General features: G+C 39.6%; 1 protein-coding gene across 2 annotated transcripts in view; it reads left to right on the top strand.

The window, feature by feature from the left end:
* Positions 1-85: 85 nt before the first annotated feature.
* Positions 86-10,012, top strand: part of INO80 (INO80 complex ATPase subunit) — a 138,445-nt gene continuing 128,518 nt past the window's right edge. The window contains exon 1 of one of the 2 annotated variants that reach the window (XM_029951238.1): positions 86-110. The gene's annotated coding sequence lies outside the window, so the exon portion shown is untranslated. The remainder of the gene's footprint in view (positions 111-10,012) is intronic. The other variant, XM_029951237.1, reaches the window with a different exon arrangement.

The raw sequence follows: 10,012 nt of genomic DNA, 5'->3' as shown, positions 1-10,012 counted from the left end.
GAGCGAACCGCGGCTCCACCGTCGGCGGGGCGACCCCCCCCCTTTGGACCCCGCCCGCACCCCGCCCCCCCCTCCGCCGCCGCCGCGGCGGCGGGGCCCGGCGGCCCGAGGTGAGGTTACTTGACGTGGGCGGGCAAACTGAGGGGGATTTGTGTAGGCCCCGTTGCGCCCCTCTCTGCGGGCGACGACTGGGCCGCGTCTTAAAGGGGCCGTCGCCCCCGGCCCTTGGATTTGTTGGGGTTGGTGGGGAGGATGGGTGTGGACACTCCCCGTAGGGTTGGAACCTCAGGGACCTGGGCCTCGTCCTTCCCCCTTTCATATCTCTAGAGACTTGGGGTCACGCGGTGACCTCACATAGCCGAGGAAGCCCGTGAGGCGCCCACACGTGGGGAGTGTGTTAGACCAGGTGCACGTGGGACCCGGTGGGGCGGTGTCGGGCTAACACGTGTGTGGGTTTGGGGGTGGGGTGGGTCAGGTCGGGGGCTGTAGTCGAGTGGGAACTCCGTGAGGGCTTTATCTGTTCTCTTAAATAACTGAGATGTAAGAGCTAGATAGTGTGTCAGTTTGTGGGGAGCAAGTTGGGATATAGGTGAATGGTGCACGCTGCTTATTGGTGTTAGGTAGGGACAGCCTAACACGTGGACAGACTTAGGAATGTGTAGGGGACACCTATTGTGATCTTTTAGGCTTTTGTAGGGCGTCTAGGGAAGTGTCATCCTATTTTGACGTTCCTTCTTGAGCTAGCTGATGAAAACTACTACTTCCGTAATCAGCGACGGTGGAAGCCCCCTACAGTTTAGGAGTGATAGAGCCTAAGAAGACACACTCTTATTTTAGTTTGCAGCCAGCTGTGCCCAGATTCTTTGATTCATACACAGACTGCCTAGTTTCATGTTCCAGTACTTGTTGGTAGTAATGGGAGATGGGATTTGCAGGTTACTTGTTGGGAGGCATGGGAGAAAATTAGGAGGTTGACCTAGCTAAGATCACAGGTAACCAGCTTACTTTTCCACTCAGTGACTTTCATGATTTCTTTTCCCAAGGAGATTTTCACTGTGGTTTGCTAGTAGTGGCATTTTCTTTATTTTCAGGTAACAGCTTTATGCCAATATAATTCACATACCAAAAGACTCACTCTTTTTAAGCGTACACTTCCGTGATTTTTAATATACTCAATGTTAATTGCACAGCTTTCCACACTATGTAATTCATGACCCCAAAAACCCATCTTAGCCATACTACCCAGCCCCTAGGAACCACTAATCTATTTTCCGTTTTTGTAGATTTGTCTATTCCGGATATTGGGTATAGAGGGAATCATACAATATGTGTCTTTTTTGTGACCGGCTTCTTTCACTTAACATGCTCTCAAGATTCATCCATGTTGTAGCATGTATCAGGACTCTGTTCCCTTTTGCCGTCAAATAATATTCCATTCCCTTTGTGTTTTATGCTTGAAATTCTCAAGCTCTTCCTATAAATCAACAAGTTGAGATTATTAATGTGGTAAAAGTCACATACTTTACTAGATAATAAAATAAATTTGTGTTTTAAGAGTTAAATTCTGTTATTTTAGTTTGCTGTGTTCTTTTCCTCTTTATTTTGTTTCAGAAGAATCCAAATTAATTTTCAGAGATCCGTGTCTTTTAATAAATAGGAAATAACTGTAAAGAGCACAAATGTGATTAGAAGACCTTATGACTAATAAAAAGCAATTTTGAGTAATCAAGGTGGACATTTGATTAAGTCTAAGCAACAGACCATAAACTCTGGTGTTATGATTTCATGTAATAAGAGTTTGTCATCGCACTACCAAGGAAAGGTATAGCAGCTTTTGACTATTGTTGCTTTATATAGATATAGGGCTAGCGAGGGAATAATAGACACCTCCTTGCTGCCCTCAAGAAGATTAAAACTGGCTTGGAGATTTAACATGTCAACATACAAGTTCACACAAAATGTAAATGCTGGGGAGCAGGGAATTTTCAAGAGTTCAGAATGGGATAGGGTTAATAGGAAACTGACTTTGTGGGAAAGTAAGTGAAGTTGATGAAAAATTTTAAAGTTGAGTCTTAAGCATAAGCATTTTGATATGATAGGCTGTAGCATACAGAGAATGAGAAGGACGTAGTTGCTAATACTTACTAAACACCTATTATGGGTACTTATCCTAATCTTGAGGGCTCTGGTCCCACCTAATACTATCATCTTTGGATTTAAGATTTAAACATATGATGGTCAGGGGAGGGACACAAACATTCAGAGTATGGCTGTACATAAATTAGAAATTTACTTAATAGAGAAGCATTAGATTCACTTGCTAATCATGATATGGTAAGTTTGTTAGGGTTGAAAAGATTACAAAGCTTGATGCCTGGATTTGATAAGTACATAGAGAGATTTCCATATATGGTAGGTCAGAAGTAGGAGATCAGTAATTTTAAATGTAATCGGCAAATTAGATATTAAAAAAAAGTCATGGGTGGGGCACCTGGGTGGCTCAGTCCTTTGAGCATCAGACTTCTGCTCAGGTCATGATCTCACAGTTATGGGTTTGAGCCCTGCATTGGACTCAGTGTTGTCAGCACAGAGCCTGCTTTCGATCATCTGTCTTTCTCTCTGTCTCTCCCCTGCTAGTGCATACACATGTCCGCTCTCTCTCGTGCTCACTCACTCCCTCCCTCAAAAATAAACATTAAAAAAAAAAATCATTAGAACTAAATGCTATCCATATTTTTAAGGGACTAAAAGACCATGAATCAACTGTGTGACATGATTTTATAAACCTTCACTACCAAGGATTGACAGCCTGTGTGATGGTATATTGAGCAGGGTTCTTAACATTTTTTATGTTCCCTGGACCACTTTGCAGTGTAAAGAAACCTGTGGACAGTTTCTCAGAATATGATATTTAAATGCATAAAACATAGTTCACATATCTATGATTTAAAAAATATGCTTTTTATTACTGAAATAAATAGTGAAAGTTGGGATGTGCTGCTTACATTCAGAATTGAAGGAAATGCTATTTTCAGTTACAGTTTAGCAATAATAGGAATGTAAACTTTTCTCCATCCAAGTTTATGGATCCTCGTTTAAGAGCCTTTGCCCTAGCCTATGCCTGGACGCATAGGTAAGTGATTTCATATGGGGCAAACCGGTGGTTTCTATAACAAGAGGTAGGATGTGAACTCTTAAATTCATGTTCACAAGAACATGACTTCTTATGGGAAGAGCAAGTGATAGCTAAGGGGAAACCTTTAGACTAAAAAAAGATTTGGGTTTGAGTCCCACTTAACCACTGGGTAAGCTGCTCAACATTTTTGAGTTTTAGTTCTCCTTATCTGTAAAATGGGAATAATTTCACTTCTGAGATTAAATGACTTCTGAGATTAAATTAACTATAAGACAGCATATTGATGAATGTTGGTTTATTTTTGTCTGTGAGGAAATAAACACACCAAAAGCTATGACATATATTTCTTAAAATTTTTTTTAACGTTTGTTTATTTTTGAGAGAGAGAGACAGAGACAGAGTGCGAGTTGGGGAGGGGCAGAAAGAGGGAGACACAGGGTCCGAAGCAGGATCCAGGCTCTGAACTGTCAGCACAGAGCCCAGTGTGCGACTGGGATTCATGAACTGTGAGATCATGACCTGCGCTGGACCGAGCCACCTAGGCGCCTTATACATTTATTTAAAAAAAATTTTTTTTTAAGATTATTTATTTTGAGAGAGAGAGAAAGTGAGCACATGAGCACAAGCAGGGAAGGGGCACAGAGAAGGGGAGAGAGAGAATCTCAAGAAGGCTCCTCCATGCCGTCAGTGTGGAGCCTGAGTTGGGGCCTGAATCCATGAACTGTGATAGCATTTATCATGACCTGAGCCGAAATCAAGAGTAAAACACTCAACTGACGGAACCACCGTTGTGTCCCTATGACATACATTTAGTTTTTTTTCTTTTAATGTTTTATTTATTTTTGATACAGAGAGACAGAGCATGAGAGGGGGAGGGGCAGAGAGAGAGAGAGAGAGAGGGAGACACAGAAAAGGAAGTAGGCTCCAGGCTCTGAGCTAGCTGTCAGCACAGAGCCTGACACGGGGCTCGAACCCACGAACGTGAGATCTGACCTGAGCCGAAGTCGGAGACTTAACCGACTGAGCCACCCAGGCGCCCCGACATACATTTAGTTTTGATTTGGGAGAAGGGAAACTATTAGTTATGTAGTAGGAACAATGTATATGGTATATAGGATTATCTCTGAGTATTCAAGTACAGACTCCTCTTTTGGTAATGGTACTAAGGTTATTCTTCTTGTAAAAGAACAAATAAGGTGCCTTTGGGTTTGCACATGACAGCTAGCTCTTCTTTGTAAGAGATTAGTATCTAAGTAGAATAAATGATAAATCTTTCATAGTTTTGTGCAAAAACAGAGAAATGGCTAGTGAATATCAATATCGTAAGAAGGGTGTTCAGGTGCTCAGTTTATTTATTCCTGAGAATGTTGCCTGAGTGTTGTCAGAAAGGCCTACACACCGTTAGTTGTTCCCTGGAAAGGCATGAAAAAAAAATGGACTGTGTATCTTGGTATAAAACCACATTACACCTACTCTTAGACAATAGAATGGATTTCAATTATTGCACTAAAGGGAAATAATAAAGGGCACCTAACTGGCTCAGTTGGAGGAGCATGTGACTCTTCATCTCAGGGTCGTGAATTTGAATCCCATATTGGGTTTAGAGATTACTTAAAAATAAAATCTTAGAATAAATTAAACAGGAGGGAAGTATCCAGAAAATGGCAGTGTAAATGGGGAAGGCAATGGCAAGGCTTTCAGGTGAAGATAAAGAAATTAGACTCTATGATGAAATGATGAAGACTGGGATGGACTATGATTAAATTAAATTGGATTAGGTAAAAAATGAATTATAATCCTGGAAAATTAGTTTGAAGGTTGAATATTTGTTTGACAGGTGTATGAGTGGTTTGTTTATGAAACTTACTAGCACAGAAGATGGTTAAGGCCTAAGAACATATAAGATACAATGTAATGGTTACAAAGCCAGGGACTTCTATGATCCAGTCCTAGTTCATTTCAGGTCACCAAACGATTTGATGATACTTGCACCTAATGGCTTTTGAAACTCCTTACTTTGTTCATTCAATAAATATTCATTGAAAAATACCTAATAAGTGCTTTTTGACCCTTCCAACAATTTGTTAAGCATCTGCCATACTCAAGGGACTGGTAGATTCTGGGGATGTACAAGAGAATTAATCCAGTTCTATGTGTATGTATGGAGAGTACAGCGGGGCTCTGCAAAGATAAACACACGGTTATGCAAACTCTTGGTGCCATAGAGAAGTATTAAACCTAAATATTTCTTTTGAGTTTTTGATATGACTTAGTAGTACTTAGTTTTTGGTCTTTTTAAGAAAAAAAGAGACATTCTTTTCTATTGTTTAAAGGCCCAGGTCTGCTTTGTTAACAGAAGCAATGTAATCCAGTGGCAGTGTATTATAGCCAACCCCCTTCTAGATCCTAGAACCAGATAACCTGAGTTCGAATTTTAACTCTTTCTCTTATTAACTGTATGACCTCTGGAAAGCTATTTATGCCTGTGTCTTCATTTGTTAAATTAGGAAAATAATGGTACCTACTTCATAGGGATAATTGTGAGAAATAAATGAGTAAATTGCTTAGAATGGTCTCTGGCACATAGTTCTCTCAACAACTGTTGGCTATAATTATAAGTAGCATTCTATTTTGACAGTTTAATTAGTTTAATCTAAAATTTTAGTTTGTGAAGTATTGAAATCAACTTTTTTGAGTAGAAAATATTTCAAATTTTTAAAAAATGTTTTTCTTTATTTTTGAGAGAGAGAGAGAGACAGCATGAGCAGGGGAAGGTCAGAGAGAGAGAGAGAGAGAGACAGACAGACAGACAGAATCCAAAGACAGGCTCCAGGCTCTAAGCTAGCAGTCAGCATAGAGCCCAATGCAGAGCTTAAACCCATGAACCATGAGATCATGACCTGAGCTGAAGTCGGATACTTAACTGACTGAGCCACTCAGGCACCCCTCTCAAATCTTTTTTAAGATAAGGCAGGGAAAGATACACCAATAAAGAAAATAGTTATGGGGTGCCTGAGTGGCTCAGTTGGTTAAGCGTCCCGACTTCGGCTCAGGTCATGATCTCACAGTTCCTGGGTTCAAGCCCTAAGTCAGGCTCTGTGCTGACAGCTAGCTCAGAGCCTGGAGCCTGCTTCGGATTCTGTGTCTCCCTCTCTCTCTGACCCTCCTCTGCTCACACTGTGTTTCTCTCTCTCAAAAATAAATAAAACATTAAAAAAATTTAAAAAAAGAAAATAGTTATAATGCATTAACCCTTGTGTTTATGTAGTGAATACCACTAGATGTCAAAAGAAATATCTTTCTATTTAAGATAACTCAGAAGTGTGGTATTTTGCAACATGAAATGTTTTAGTTCACAGTCTAAAATATTTCTGTCCTGGATGTTACTCTAATGTTAGTAATAGTTTGCCTTTTTTAGAATCATACTTAGAATATAACAGTAGACCAGACTCTACGGCAAGACTCAGGAAAGTTTTTCTGTAAAGGGTCAAGTAAATCATATGCTTTGCTGGTCATACCTTCTCTGTTGGAGCCATTCAACTCTGCCCTTCTACAATGTGAAAGCAGGCATAGTCAATATGTAAATGAATGAGTGAGGCTATGTTCCAATGAAACTTTTACTTATAGGCTCTGAAATTTTAATTTCATAGAATTTTCATGTGTCATGAAATAATGATTTTCCTCCCCCACTTATTTAAGAATGTAAAAAACATTCTCCTCTATGAGGAAAAAAAGATGGGTAGTGGGCTGGATTGGACATGCAAGCCATAGTGCCCCAACTCCTGCTCTAGAGTCTTTACAACTCTCTGGCTAGGAGATCTTGTGCAACTTAGTATAAGCCTTAATGCCATCTTATAAATGGGGATAATAATAGTATCTACTTTATATGGTTGTTAGAAATAAGAAAGATAATCTGTTAAGTGCTTAGCACCATCCTTGACACATAGTATAAATGCTATATGTTATTATCATTCAAATGAACCCCCTCATTTTATAATGAGGCTGTTGGGACCCTGAGAGGATAACTGATAGTCCTAAAGTCTGTCTGTTGCTTGTTGATAGCATTAAACTCACAGCTCTTGACTTCAGTTTCTCTACCTAACCAAGCATGCTCCATGCCCTATTTGGAGCTTGAACTCACTACCCTAGGCTCAGGAGTTGCATATTCTGCTGACAAAGCCAGCCAGGTGCCCCTGTAGTTAAAATGCTGCTCGATAAAATTATTATTTTGGATACTGTAATGGTAGGTACACGACACTATGCATTTTTCAAATCCCATAGGGCTTTACAGTGTGAAGTAAACTTTACTTGTACAAATAAAACAAAAATCATTTTGGAGGTGGAGAGATCCCAGGAAGGAGTGCAGCCGGTGACGAGAATCTAATTGTGTTAGAAATGTATGAAACAGCCTTACCAAAAAGGGAAGAAGGGAGGTGCTGACCTAAGTAACCTTGGAAATGAGTGGAGTCTGAGACAAAAGGAACTACACATAAGCACTGTAGTTTAATTGATAAAGTTGTAACCCATGAAGAAGGAGCAGGTTAATTCTGAAACTGATATACTTGTAATTGAAATACTTGTATATTGTAATTGAACAATTAAATGGATGGCAAGAGACAGGCTTCTTCTCACTGTTAGAGTGTGAATTTACAGATAAGCAAGGGGAGGAGGCCAGAATGATTCATGTAGTAATAGATTGGAGTTGGGAACATCAGCATGAACTCATATTTAACTTAACACAGATGGTTACATATTGAAATCGTCATCTGTGTGTGTGTATACATGCTTGGGTTTTTACACACATGTATTTCTGTACTGCGTCAGCTTAGAAGGTTGAAAGAAACACACTAGGAACACCTAGTGCCTAGATCTTCATTTTCAATACCATTTTTAAAAAAGATTTTTTAAAATGTCTATTTTTGAGAGATAGAGGGAGGGAGGGGGAGGGGTAGAGAGAGAGAGAGAGAGAGGGAGAGGGAGCGAGGGAAACAGGATCTGAAGCAGGCTCTGTGCTGACAACAGAGCCTGATGTGGGGCTTAAACTCACAAACCATGAGATCATAACTTGAGCTGAAGTCAGACAACTAACTGAGCCACCTATGTACCCCGAAAACCCCCCTGGTATTTTAATTGGAATTGCATTGACTCCATAGATCAGTTGTGAATAATATTGTTATTTACAACAAGGAACAAGAGCTCCTTGGCGAAATGACTGATTCTAGCACTGGGAAGGAAATACACAAGATGAGCCTGGAGCATCTTGTAGTGCTAGAAAGTAAGGAAGTACTCTAACAACAATCACCCATCACTACAACACAACTCCAAGATAAGGAGGATATGTCAGAGGAGCACAGGAGCCTGCCTAGAGAGTTCTCAGTGGCCAAAACTGGAATGATTTGAGCAGCAAAATAAACTAAGCAGCATTGGATTATAACCCAACATTTCCAAATCTATAATGTTCTAACTAAATGAATATCCTGTTTAGAATACTCCATTAGCATAGTTTTATGCTCTAGGCGCCTCTGGTTTGCTTGAGGTCCTTCTGACAATACTGGAGGTTAGATATGTGGGACTTTGGAGTCAGACTTCTTGAATTTCAGACCTCGCTGTGCCAATTCTGGCTGTGTGATCTCTGGCAGGTTACCTAACCTCATTTTATCTATAAAATGGAGGTTATAAGTGCCTGTGTCATTAAAGGATTAAATGAGTTGATTCATATAAAAAGTGTATATGCATATACAATATTTGGCACATAGCTTTCAATAGAATGTGTATATAGCCTCCTTATTACAGTAGTATTTGATACAACAAGATAAAAAAGTTTGGAATCCCACTTGGAATTGTTCCTAATCGAGTCTCCCTCCCCACTCCTCAAGTTTCTACTGAAAAGAGGAAAACGTATTAACTTCAATTTAACAAGTTTTTTTATTGAGCACGTAGTTTGATATAACATACCTGCCGTGTTCTGATTATGTAGACTGTATAGTAACTGTGTAGACTGTATAATGACTGTATAATAAAGAAAATAAGAGTAAATGTAGTTAGTGTTAATACAATCATTACACACCTAAGTGACTTAAATGTTTAACGGTCGAAAAGCAAGGTTAATTTAGTATACAGTTCATCTCGTGCTTATTTACAGATGTTTGTCCCTAAGATGCATTACCTGAACTTGATTTCTCAGGCTTCTTTGGAGAGTACAGTTCCACAGAACTTCTCTGTTAGTGTGTCACTTCCAAAATGAAAATTTACTTTTAGTTATAAGAAAACTAAATACTGTGATTTTGGAATATTGGCTGTTTATGAATCTCTCTTTTTATTCTCAAAAATGACCTTTCACCATCTCTCCTGTAATAATGAAGGATTAACTGTATGAAACTAATAGTTAAATTTTCCTATCACTTTGTGAGGGATCCCTCTTTTTCAGGAGTAACTATTAAGGAAGTTAATGCTATCTTCCCTTTGCTGAGGAATGAACTGGGTTGGTTAAGATTTCTGGGTTGTTGATCTCTGTTGTTTAATTTCTGTCTTCTATTGGAGCATCCTTTTCTCAGCTATCATTTCTGAAAAAGGTTAAGTGTTTTCGTGGATCTAACTATAAAAGTTGTTGATATTACTGGTTCTTCAGTTACCTTTTCAAAAAAATTTTTTTAAAGTTTATTTTGAGAGGGAGGGAGAGAAAGAGAGAGAGTCTGCAAGGGAGAGGCGGAGTGGTGATGGAGAGAATCTCAAGCAGGCTTTGTGCTGCTTTGAGCTGCTGTCAGGGTGGAGCCTGACACAGAGCTTGAACATACAAACTGAGATCATGACCTGAGCCAAAATCAAGAGTCAGACACTCAGCTGCCTCAGGCACCAGGCACCTGTATTTTAAAATTT

This window comes from Suricata suricatta, chromosome 9 (genome assembly GCF_006229205.1).
Source record: "Suricata suricatta isolate VVHF042 chromosome 9, meerkat_22Aug2017_6uvM2_HiC, whole genome shotgun sequence".
Lineage (NCBI taxonomy): Eukaryota > Metazoa > Chordata > Mammalia > Carnivora > Herpestidae > Suricata > Suricata suricatta.
This window is presented reverse-complemented; position numbering and strand designations above follow the sequence as displayed.